Source organism: Alosa alosa, chromosome 3, assembly GCF_017589495.1.
Source record: "Alosa alosa isolate M-15738 ecotype Scorff River chromosome 3, AALO_Geno_1.1, whole genome shotgun sequence".
Classification (NCBI taxonomy): domain Eukaryota; kingdom Metazoa; phylum Chordata; class Actinopteri; order Clupeiformes; family Clupeidae; genus Alosa; species Alosa alosa.
The window spans coordinates 24,450,464-24,463,707 of record NC_063191.1 but is presented as its reverse complement, the minus strand read 5'-3'; the positions used below and the strand labels follow the sequence as shown (position 1 = coordinate 24,463,707).

General features: G+C 39.8%; 1 pseudogene; it reads left to right on the top strand.

Annotated features, from left to right (window-relative positions):
- Positions 1-3,330: 3,330 nt before the first annotated feature.
- On the top strand, positions 3,331-4,049 carry LOC125291645 (annotated as a pseudogene).
- The last annotated feature ends 9,195 nt before the right edge of the window (positions 4,050-13,244 follow it).

Sequence of the window (13,244 nt, the reverse complement as noted above, 5' to 3'; positions counted from 1 at the left end):
CGATGCGTCAAGCACCACCATTGAAAAAGCTGTTGGTAGCATCGGCTAACTAGCGCCAGATTTTGGAGTGCAGGGGAAGCCAAGCAAGCCAAGATGGGCTATGAGACATACGTTCACACTCGGTATCATGTTTCAACACACTTTAGGTCAATATCACACCGGAATTCTCCTTTAAAACTAGAAATCAGAGTAGTTTTGGTTTAACCCGAGTTTAGCTGTGCTGCGATTTAAAACCATACTCCATAAAACCAAGGTTTTGGAGTTTAACACGCAGCTGAGCACAAAGTTGAATTTGATTGCTGTGTAACGACTCACACAAGATTAGCTGATTCCAAGTTAAACTCGGGTTAAACCAAAACTACTCTGATTTCGAGTTTTAACCCAGCCAATGAAATACGTAAAGAAATCCTGATGTAACGTATCAACTGAAATACGTATCAGTACATTGCTAAATATTTGTATTGTTTCGAATGGCAGTATTATTGTTCAGTAAATTTGGACATGTATAGTGCACATTGAACTTAATTAATGAAGGAATACCTCACATGTACTGTGCAATTGATGTTCTAATCAGTAAATAATGTGGAAGAATGTGGATGTCAGCAGAAATGCTTTGAAGGTTGAAAAGTTGTTTCTTTGAATTGAATTAGACCCACATTGTAGTGTCCTTGGACTTGTATTATTATTATCAGTAGAAGTATTTTTATCATTATCTAAAAAGGTTTTGACTTTTCATAGGCCCTTAACTTGATAATGTGGAAATGTGTGTGTGTGTGTGTGTGTGTGTGTGTGTGTGTGAGTGAGTGAGTGGGTGCCAGCAGGCATGTGTGCATTTGTGCCTGTGTGCAAACAGTGACACATCTGGGAAAAGAGGCAAACTCCATATCTTCATCAATACCAGTAATTCAATAACTTGCCAGGTATCTCCAAAGAAGAGCATGCCCAAGGTGGATCTACAGGTTTTACATTATTCAGGTGTCATGTATTCAACCTTTCATTGAATGGAAGAACCAAAGACAGAGAGAAGATTTACTGTAAGTACAGAAGAATGTAGAAATTAAATGAATACAACACTGCATTAGTGGGTGTTATGGATAAAACAATGTCATGGATACAACACTATAATATGGTGTATCACTACAATTAATATATCTGTGGGTTTTTTGCCTTTAGACGGTATGCAGTGGACTTGTGTAGAAGATTACAATGTACAGAAAAGAACATCATTCAGGTAAGAACATTATATATATAAAATAGCTACTATCAGCTGAGAGTGATCACCCGGCTCAAGCCCTCGCTGTCCTTTAAAGATTTTGAAACAGCCATGCATTTATTACATCTCGGCTTGATTACTGTAACACACTTTACTTTGGCCTCCCCCAGAACCAGCTTGCCCGCCTGCAGTTGGTGCAGAACGCTGTTGCCCGGCTTTTAACAGGCACCAAGAAGCAGGAACATATCACCCCTGTCCTCTCCTCTCTGCACTGGCTCCCTATTTGTTTTAGAATCCAGTTTAAAATGCTCCTCCTAGTTTTTAAGTCCCTCCATGGCCAGGCCCCTATATACATCTCAGACATGCTACAGCATTGCTCTGCATCCAGGCCCCTCAGGTCTACTGACAAAGATCTTCTCCATGTAGGCCGGTCCCACCTGAAGCAAAAAGGGGATCGTGCTTTTGAAATTGCAGCTCCACGCCTCTGGAACGGTTTACCTCCCGATATCAGATCTGCTCCCACGACTGCTGCTTTTAAATCTAGACTTAAAACCTACCTATATACATTGGCCTTTGCCTCTTAGATCTTCATTTCTTTTATCTTGCTTTTATTGTACTTTATGTATACTTTTAGCCTTTGCCCCTTAGTTTTTAGCTTCTTCTTTCCTTTAAGACACTGTTTTAATTACTTTATGTATCTAAATTGCTCTTAGCTCACTTTATGTATCTTATTAATCAATGCTGTCAGTGTTGCAACTGTACACCGCGTGCAGATGTTTTTTTTTTTTTTTTGTCTATTGAATGCCAGTGTTGCAACTGTACACAGCGTGCTTTTTATTTATTTATCTATTTTCATTCTAGCTAGTCACTGTACAGCACTTTGGTCAGTTTTGCACTGTTTTAAATGTGCTTTATAAATTACTTACTTACTTACTATATATATATATATATATATATATATATATATATATATATATATATATATATATATATATATTCTTTTAATATATAGCCATATTAAAACAGCTTTAAATCTGTTTAACTGCATACAGCCTCAGTGGCAACAAGCAGCCCATACCATTTTCATTAGTATTACAGTTACAAATAACATGCCTAAATATGATTCTAAATACATTGTTCCCATTTACAACTGGACAGCGGTGATCTGACACTGAGGAATTGGTGAAAGATAACCTAATCAAGCTGTGCTAGTTTAGAAAAGGAGTGCATTGTCTTTCGTGAAATTAGGGCACTATGGAATTGTTATTAATGAAAGTATTGAAAATGTGTCATGAAAACACAACTGTGCAATATGAGAGTATTCAAAATCATTTCACTTTATGATTGCAGCATTACTTCTACATTGAACAGTAGGGTATTTGGTTTCGTAGGATGGAAACTATGACCTGGCCAAGTATGTTGCTTTTGAACTATTGGGTATTTTGAACAGGTTTTTATACTCTGTAAAATCTGTACAGAACAGGGGGAAATTTAATATTTTTTTTGAAGGAGTTTGCTTTGCTTTTAGTTTGCTTTATAAGTGTTTTTCGTATGTGTGGTTTATGTATTGCATTATGGTAGTAAAGTTACTCATAATCAAGATTTTTGAACTACAGACAGGCATCTATACCATTTAACATCTTAAAAAAATCAAGTCAAATTCAAATCAAGTTATTATTACTTCAGCGGAGAAAAAAAATAACTTCATGCCACTGTTTAGGTTGGCCCTTGATTGATACAATATAATACCTCTTAAACATTTTTATATAATCTAGTGTGGCTGTTATGAGCTTGTGTGGTAATGCTCATGGTGAGACATGTTCGTGGGATCCTCCTGAGGTTTAGGGATAAATGTGTTCTTGTTCTAATGTTCATACTTTCTTTAACATAATCTGTAAAAGGTGAAACTTAGTAGTATTGAGTTATTTTGGCAAGCATGGCTGCATGTTATGGCTGCATGTCTCTAGCTCCAATATAGTCATTGTGATAACATCTACTCATGTAATGCAATGTATAAACCACACACACGAGGGAAAAAAGTAATACTACTACCTCTGTTTCTATTACTACAACTACAACCACTGATGGTGATTCTTGTTGTTTCAGATGATCAGGACATGGCATCTGAGTTGAGAATTGTACTTTTGGGGAAAACTGGATCAGGCAAGAGTGCCACTGGCAATACCATCCTTGGAGAGAAGTTGTTCCATGATGAAGCATCTGCTGAGTCTGTAACAATAGCATGCTGGAGAGAGAGCCCTCTCAGTGAAGATACCTCTCAGTCATTGACACTCCAGGGATCTTTGACACTAAAATGACTAATAAGCAACTGACAGAGGAGATAGATAAATGTTTGGTGTTTTCTTTGCCGGGTCCTCATGCTTTCCTACTGGTTATGAAACTTGGGGCAAGAATAACTGATGAAGAAAGAAATGTTGTCCAGTGGGTCGAAGACAACTTTGGGAAAGACGCATTTAAATACACAATCATCCTCTTCACATGTGAAGATCATATAGACATACCTGTAACCAGATACATCAACAATAGTTCTACACTGAAGGAGATTGTTGCCAAGTGCGAGACTGGATATGTTGACAACAGAAAAGACGATATCTCACAGGTCAAAAGTCTGTTAGAGAAAATTGATGAAATGTTGGAATGGAATAAGGGCTTTTACACTAGTGAACTGTTTGCAGAAGCCCAGAGAAAGCAGAATGCCAGGGAAAGAGATGAAATGATCGCAAAACGTCTAAATACAGCGGACACTAGGTTTGGGACCTGCAGGTGGCTTAGCTTTCGTAACAAGTCCAGCTGTTGGAATAGCAGCTCTCCCTGAGATGATTGAAACGCCTGCTGCTGTGTCTGGAGCTGCAGGTGTTGTCTCCAAGCTGGCTGGCTGGTTTTGAAAACCAAAAAAGTAGACCTTTCAGCTCAAAATGCCATGAAATGCATACATTGATGTAATATGACAGCAGTGACATATGTGTTAAGGTGGCTTATTTTCTACTTGTGTTGTAAAAATAAAAATCAAATTATTTGTTGACTGTCATCATTCAACACCAAAATCTGCACATCCTAGCAATAGCTGTCTTTTGTTAGGCTCTTTTTTATTTTGAAGCTCATATAACATTAGGGTTGTCACGAATTCGATTTTAGATCAAAATCGAACGAAATTACGAATCTCGAACTTCAAACTCAAAAGTAGAATCGACTATGCAGCCACACCCCCAATGTCATGTCCAGCATGTATGCCAAGATGCACAAACCCACACCCACATTCTGAGTCAACAGTCCTCTAATTTTAGGCTGCAGCCAATTAAAATATACACATCAACCTACAAATCGAAGCCCCTCTTGCTACTTTGAAATCACTGGTGTGGAAGTATTTTGTCGTTCATTCACGTCAATTAACACTAACTTAGCCTACTCAATTTAGCAAGTGAGATTATCTAGGCTAGTTACAGTCCAAAATTAATTTAAGGCTTAAAATGCACATTGATAACATATTCCATGAACACTAACCTTGGGTCTCTTCGGAGTGTGCTGAAACAATCAAATTATCATTCTGTGTTGATTCATTTCACTATGTTCACGTCTCTGTTTAGCCTAATGTTTGTTCTGTTTACATTACAACCTTGCGGTTGGAATGGTCTCAAAATATAAAGCGGTTTCAAAAGAAAGAGAAAGGAAAAGGCCCAAAAAAGTAAACAACATATAAGGAATGCATTAATAGTATTATATAAAAAAAGATCGAATCGTAACATTAAAATCGAAAATTAAATCGAATTGAGGATTTGGAGAATCGTGACACCCCCGTATATCACTGATATCTCATGCTTTTATACTGTATATTTAGGTATAGGTATTTGTTTTACCTAACCAGTGACCTAAGGTGATGTTTTTTTCTAATTATGTCCTAAAAATCAAATAAAAATCAAATAATCTGCCATAGCTTCATTGTTGGTGATTGTGTCATACTAACCCTGCTTGGATAAAATGGCTTGCTCATTTGGAAGGTAAATTCAATACAGGTTTATCTGGCACTCTGTTTCTCAAAGTTCCCTAAAAGTCTCAAATGGGCAGTCCCAGAGCCGTATATACAGGTGCTGGTCATATAATTAGAATATCATCAAAAAGTTTATTTATTTCAGTAATTCCATTAAAAAAAGTGAAACTTGTATATTATATTCATTCATTACACACTGATATATTTCAAATATTTATTTCTTTTAATTTCAATGATTATAACTGACAACTAATGAAAATCCCAAATTCAGTATCTCAGAAAAATAGAATATTACTTAAGACCAATACAAAAAAGGATTTTCAGAAATGTTGGCCAACTGAAAAGTATGAACATGAAAAGTATGAGCATGTACAGCACTCAGGGCCAGATGTACGTACATTTGCGAACGTAGCGTTATCAGCGTCATGGACAAACCGCAGATTGCGAACGCTGTCAGACCCAAGTTTCCGTCGTTATTTATCAAACTAGTGTAAACTGCGCCTTTCTCGGCCTTTCTCAGCCCATAAACGCAATTTACGAACGTCCACAACTGAATATACGAGCGCAGTTGAATGAAGTTAACTGATGACAACATTAAAAAGAATCAAACGTTTAGCGATCATGAAATTATACCATATGATAAGATGTCAACAAGCAGGGAGATAATGAAGATCAGTAGTTTTACTCAAAGTACTTGTGCACGTAGGCTATGGAAAATTGGTCAAATCTAGCAAGTAGGAAAGTTTAAGTGAATGATGTGACAGTGAAAGTAAGACATTCAAAAGGCCAACGAAAGTTAAGGTTGCTTTTGATAGTACAAATACTTACAAAACTGGTGCTCTAAATAGCAATTCTGTTGTCTTTGAAAGGTTCTCTTATTGACGCATTGAACTGCAATTTGGATTAACACCTGCTTTTACAAGGCGGAAGTATTTAGGCGCAGAATAGACGTGCGCTTTCAGGAGCAGTCTTTGTACATACCACGGAATACATAATTAAGCGCTCTTTACGCTTCCCCTCCCATCTTTTTACACTAAACTCCCACTTTCCCCTGGATCCTCCCATGAATGCATATGGATGACACGAAAAACGCAATTACCCACGTTCAGCTCCCGCGACAGGCAGTTTGCGCTTTTACATCATGGCGGCCTGTTTGTACATACCTCGTAATGATTTTACACGCATGTTGTGAAACAAATACGCCTGAAGTGGGCGCAAACGCGTTAGTACATCTGGCCCTCAGTGTCAAAAAAAGTGCTATAACTGTAATATGTTGTTGTTACATTCAGGCATGCCTGCAGGTGTACAGTACGTCCGTACGCACTGTGCGTACCATCAGGCTACTCAACAACAAGAGAACATTTGCCTTGTGTGTGTGTGTGTATTCACACCAAATTGGCCCACCATACCTTCCCAACTACAGTATCCCATTAGCTGCATGCCATCAGGCTATTTACAATTTTCTACTACATAAAGTTAGTGAACACGTTATCAAAATTAACACACACACATTTTGTTTGAGCAGGAGAGAGAATACGCACGCAGGCACGCAACTAGGCAACTATGTGCGTACCATAGCATTAATTCCTGCAGGCGCCCCTGGTTACATTAACCCTTCTCACCCCACCCTACTCCTTTTAACTCCTGTTACATATATACTTAAATATATACTTAAGTCACTAATTAATACCTTATTCTGGAAGACATTATAGTTATTAAGTAAGTTGTTGCATATGTTGCATTAATTTGGCACTTATTAACCCCCATGTGTTATTAACCCCCATGTGTTATTAATCCCCATGTGTTCCCTAAACTAAAGTTGCCTCCTATTCACACTGTTTAAGTGTATTGCAGCACACACAAGAAGCAGACAGCCAAGTTAGCACAAATACAAAAATCGATTTTAGACCCAACTTTGGAATAGGGAACATATTCTGCATTACAAAGACTCATTATGAGTTATTTGTACACTATTAGCACTTGTTGTTTAGTGTCTAGTTCCATTTAAAAAGTGCATCTTTGATAAGTATTATTAGGGGTGAATAACTGTTCTTGTGGTACTACCACCTTACAAGCCCCATACTGAGCCATGCATATTTAGGTCATAATTCAGCAACAACTTATTTAATAACTATGAATAAGGGGTAATTAGGAGCTTACATAGGGGAAATTATTAAATAAGGGTCTAGTAAGGGTAGAATATGGTCTTGCAGAATAAGGTATTAATTAGTGACTTATAATGACTAACAAATGGCTAGTATGCTACTAATTTACATGTTAGTAAGCAGCTAATGTATGGTGAATATGTGTGTCTTAAAATAACCATATATACTTTACATTTGATGTTTGCTAATATTGTTAAATTATGGTGATTCACTAGTCCCCTACTGTATTTTGAAGGAAGGAACCAGTTCTGCATGCATTATTGTAACAGATGGGCTAGGTTATTGGTAAAGTGGTTGAATAGCACACTACACATGGACACACACATATATGCACACACACGACACACACAAACACGCACACAAACACATTAACACACATGCACCACACATACAAACACACACACACACACACACACACACACACACACACACAAAAAAACTGACATGCTATGGAAGAATAATCGACTCACACGTTTTGTACATGTGTATCACGTTTTGAAACTGTAGAAATTATTTGTAACTGTAAAAATTATCTGTACAAGCAATTGTCAAAATGACAAATATGCCCTACACTTACAAATCTATTCTACAGGTACGGATCGGTGTTACAGCTACAAATCATCCTACAGTTAAACATATTTTACCATTACAAACATATTCTACAAATCAATATTCTACGCACAAAAAGTTGTCCTACAGTTACAAATCTTTTCTGCAAGTGCACAGACTTTTGCACCACCTTAGGGATGAGAAGTGTCTCATATGTATTGTGTGTGTGTGCATCAAGATTTGTAACTGTAAAACTAATTTGTGATTTAACAAAAAAATAACACGAACGATTTTAAGTATTACTCATATGTCCTTCACTTACAAATATATTCCACAGGTACTAAACCTTCCACAGTTGTAATTCCATAATCTGTAACCATGTACAGAGAATAAAATTAAGAAAGACTCCCCAAGTTTGTTGGAATAAGAATTGGGATTTTGAACATGTTTCCTATCTGACTACTGAGCTACTACTTTAAAAGGCCTCCAGCTGCCAAGGAAAAATCTCAAAAACAAGATTTACCAGAAATAATCTACTAACTTCAGTCTGACAACAGATGCACCCCAAACAATGTTGTGGTCTGCAAAATGGAACTGCTCTGCCACCTTCAGCTCTCTCTTTAACCAAATATCACAATCGGTATTGTTCATTTGCACAAAAGAACATTATGAACCAACCTAATCTGTCCCTTAAGCCAGGGGTTCCCAACCTTTTTCATTACACGGACCGGACAACATTTGTCATATTTCTGACGGACCGGTGGTGGCAGGGGCGTTGGGAGTATTTTGAGAGGGTGTCTTCAGCGGGAAAATTTCGAAATTCTGGCTCAAGCCATTGTCTGCGGTCATCTCATACTTGCTTCAATCAGTATGATGTGACTGGTTCAGTGACACTGGCTAGTGATACTGAGGTGACTTCAGGTCTGCAATCTTATTTACACTGGTCATATCTCTATGTTGGAAAGCTTGCTACACTGTTCTATTATTGAGCTCAACACGAGTGTGTACTCTTGATAAGAGAGCAGAAAACTATACAAATTCATAAATATTTGGTTTAAGGACAAAGTATAAACCAATCAAGAAACATGAAAAACAAGAAGATGTGCAAACAAAAACTGGCTCAGCCCAGTTACAAAACCTACATGGCACAGTGATAGAGTGAATCTTGGCTCTATATATGAGCTATTTCAAGTAATTGCCAGTAATGTAATTGGGAACAGGTGTGTTAACATTCCGGAAAAACCTGGACTGTATAGCTGGGATTGGGAAGGGGTGGTAGCCTGGATGACGATGTTCCTGAGAAGAGAATCTATTGCTTGGGTGTATCACACACGACATGGCAGTGCCAGTCTTGGGCAATTTCAGTTCTTTGCTTTTTTTTCCTCTGCCGTGGCATAAACCTGACTGAATGTCTGCTGGCCACGTTGGTGAAGAAACAAAATCTCGCTCTTTTTTTTTTATGTCATTCTAAAACGAGCGATGAGTGTGTGGGGACTTCTCTGACACAACCGTGGGCGAAACAGCGGGGAGATCCTGCTGAAATAGGAGGGTGACATCTCCTGTTTTATCTGTCTGTAGCCCTGTGGCTCTGAAGCATTCAGCGCTGCTAAAACCCAATGGCTGAGTGACTCTCTCCGAGTGATTCTGTGACTTCAAGGGAAAGCAGGAGATTTGCAGCCAATGTGTAGCCCCCACACCCTCCTTCCCAAAAATGAAAGTGCCAGCTTGAGATTCTGTCCGTTTGTCATCTGTGATGTGTAGACCTGACGGTGTGTGGTAGATTGACCAGAATCAGAATGGTAAGTGTATCAACCCTTGGATAGACCTGGTTTGATGAAAGGAGGAGCAGTGCATGAATGAATGAACAAGTGAGTAAGCAATGTCAACAAAAGAAACATGAACACGACTGTCATAGCCTCAGGTTGTTTTTGTTGGGAGGAATACCTATTGAATTCAGCTTGAACTTTCCAAAAGGCTCATTTTACAAGGTCAGACACAAAATGTACAAAACCATTTTGGGTTACAGACAGGCTTGATGGATTGCACTTCAGAATGCTTTGTTGCGTAACATGAAAAATATTTGTAACTTATAAGACCAACCATTTTACAAGCCTGTTGCAATTCCTGCATGACGCCGCTTGCAGAGATGGTTCTTATCAACATGTTTACTCAATATGAGTGACATTGTCATAAGTATTTAATGACAACTACTGTATGCACCTGCACATGTATATAACCAGTGTAGGCTGCACTTCCTCACGTTTCTCCACATTCCCCTTCTTTGTTCAGCACAGGAGGCTTCAGCTTAGTGGCGTGGGATGCAAAGTGACTGTCTAAAGCTTGACGAGGAACTCTGCCCAGAGGAAAACAAAGTATGTTTATCCCGCTTGACAGCAGCGAGGGAAATTTTACGGCCCCACCGTCCCACCACCCTAATTGGTGGCCGCTCCGCTGCCTCAGCCGTAATTTTCCGAGCGATGCAGCGGGCTCCGGGCTCCACTCGCCGCTACACCCACCCAGGTGTCATCCTCGCCGTGAGGAACCGCGGCACAACCAGGCGACGGGCCCACACCGCCTCCGCCTACTGGAAACAATTTACTCCTGGCAGCCATCTTCTCTTCTGCAGGTCTGAATAGAAATGTAGCTCAGGGTGCAGCTTTTAGACAACTGTGAAGTGGCTGCTGGTGGAAATGGTCACAGCTATTTTGGCGCCCATCTTGAAGCGGAAACGGGCTGTGAGAGGATGCCAAGGCAAGGGTAAAGTACCTGATCACTCAGTCTGAACAGAGCACATACCACCGCCAAGAGGGGGTAAAAAAAAAAAAACGATATGCGGCAGATGGCAAGGCACCAGGTGAATCACATTCCATCAGAGACTCTAATCAATCTCAGTTTGGAAGTGACGCGTGGGCCTGTAACTGAGGCCATCGGCAGCAACAGCTGGACACTGTGCTCTAGGTAATGGGCACTGGGGTTCATTTCATTCAAATGAGGAGTGTGAGGCCTTAGGCATATTTTAAAAAGTAGTCTCAAACAAACGGCTATTTTTGGAATCGAAAATCGTTTGCCCAAGAAGAAGGAAAGGTTTTATGATGGACATGTTCACAAATACTTTCTTTTCCAATTTAAACCAACTTTAGATTCATGCAGATACAATTGCAAAACCCACAAATCCAAAAGTGCTCTTGCATGAGAATAGCACTATAGAGCCACAGCTAGGCAGAGCAAGCATACCGGTAAATCATGCACAGCCTGCTGTAGACAGGGAATAGCAGTGGCACTTAATAGGAAAATACAATCAACTTTATTGGATTAAAAACATTACAGACATTTTGACTGCCAAAACAGAACCTTAAATCAGAGTGTGAGTGAGCGAGTATGAGTATGCCCATGACCTCATAAAATGGTTCTATTTATGAATGCCATTGTATCAGGTTATATTAAGAACAGGATCAAGTTCTTTCATATACATGTAACTATGTAGGGAGATTTACAGGCTATTGAAATTACTGAGAAAAAACTACATAGCTAAAGTTACAATGCCTCATTAACTGTAAAACTGTGTACTTTCTATTCACCTTCACCTCAAAATAGCTTTAAGAATGATGACCAGGGTTTGAGTCCAGAATCATATCCCAATTCCAACTCATCTCTCTCTACCACTTGATTACTGTCACACTGTCAGATTAAAGACATAACATAACCCCCCACCCCCAAAAATAATACAAAAATAATAATAAAAAAAATGATATATGTTTATATATGTTTATAAATATGTCTTTAATGTGTGTTATGGTGATATGTTACAATTTTACTTGTAAGAAACAGCAAAATCAGAGGGCATCATTATACATCCAGAGAGGCATGTGTCATATGAAATTTGACCTGCACAGACAAATGGCAGGAGCAAGTGTCTCATTAAAGCTGTTCTAGGCAGCCCTCTCGCCTCAACCAATTCCTGGTGGACAGAGTGGAGAAATCGCTCATATGTGTGTGAAATGAGAAGGGTATCTTCAGAGGGCTCATCAGGAGCACTTCATACTTTGTATGTGCCTTGGCCCCCTCTGGAGACTTCCCATCGCTTTCAGATTTGGGACTTTTGAAGGAGGTGAGCGAAAGGTGAAAGAAAGAGAGAGAGATGGAGAGAGAGGTGAGGAAGAGAGGTGAGGGAGAGAGGTGAGGGAGAGAGTAAGAGGAGTTGAAGGAGTGTAGAGAGAGAGACAGACACAGAAGGGGTGAGAGAGTGGAATAAGTAGGGACAGACAGACAGACAGACAGACAGAGAGAGAGATAGATAGATAGATAGATAGACAGATAGATAGAGAGATAGATAGATAGATACATAGATAGATAGATAGATAGATAGATAGATAGATAGATAGAGAGAAAGTGAAAGGGAGGGAGGGCATGGAAGTGTGAGAACAGGTTTCATAAAACACGTTTCTCACCTCAGGTTCAAAGGTCTCATGGGACTCTTTGGCACTGCTGAGGAGAGAGAACCCCTCCCACAGAGGAGTCGCCAGGCCACAGGCTCTCACTTCATTTCACCGTGTAAATGAGTTGGAGCCCAGGTCCTGTGATACCCACCAACCCCCCACCTCCCTCCCTCGTGGTGCCGCTGAGTGAAAAATGGACTTCAGATATTCCACATGAGACATGCACAGATAAAAACATTCAATACAGTCACAGATGTTCCACACCTTCCGCAGTGAGTCATACAGTTTTTATGTTCCACTTTTTGGGGCGCAGACGTAAAACATCTCTTGTTACATAGGTGTTATGACAATGTAGTTACCATGGTAACATAGATGTTACGACAATGTAGTTCCCATGTCCTCATGTCTGTCAGCGGACAGCGGATAGGCAACTCATCAGTACCACTCGTCATGTGCGATGGGTGTGCGCCATCCTCTTTCATGTTGGCTTAAGTCGCTTATCAGAGGTCTCCCCTCTGAGCCCCGTGTTTGCCGTGGAAGGTGCCTGGCAGATCTCCTTATCAGGCAGCATTAAGCCCCCTTCCAGCACACATATCACAGGGGTGAGACGACATGTGCAAGGCACACACAGACCGCCCCTGGAAACACTGACCTTCAGGATGATTGAAGTGCGGTGATGGTACAAAGGCATGTGTAGGAGATTAGCATTGTCTCACACTCATACATGTCTCACCCTCTCACACATGTCTCACCCTCTCATACATGTCTCACCCTCTCACAGTTGCCTTTTCTTTGACACATACATGTCTCACCCTCTCACAGTTGCCTGTTCTTTGACACATACATGTCTCAGCCAAATGTCTGGAGGAGAACAA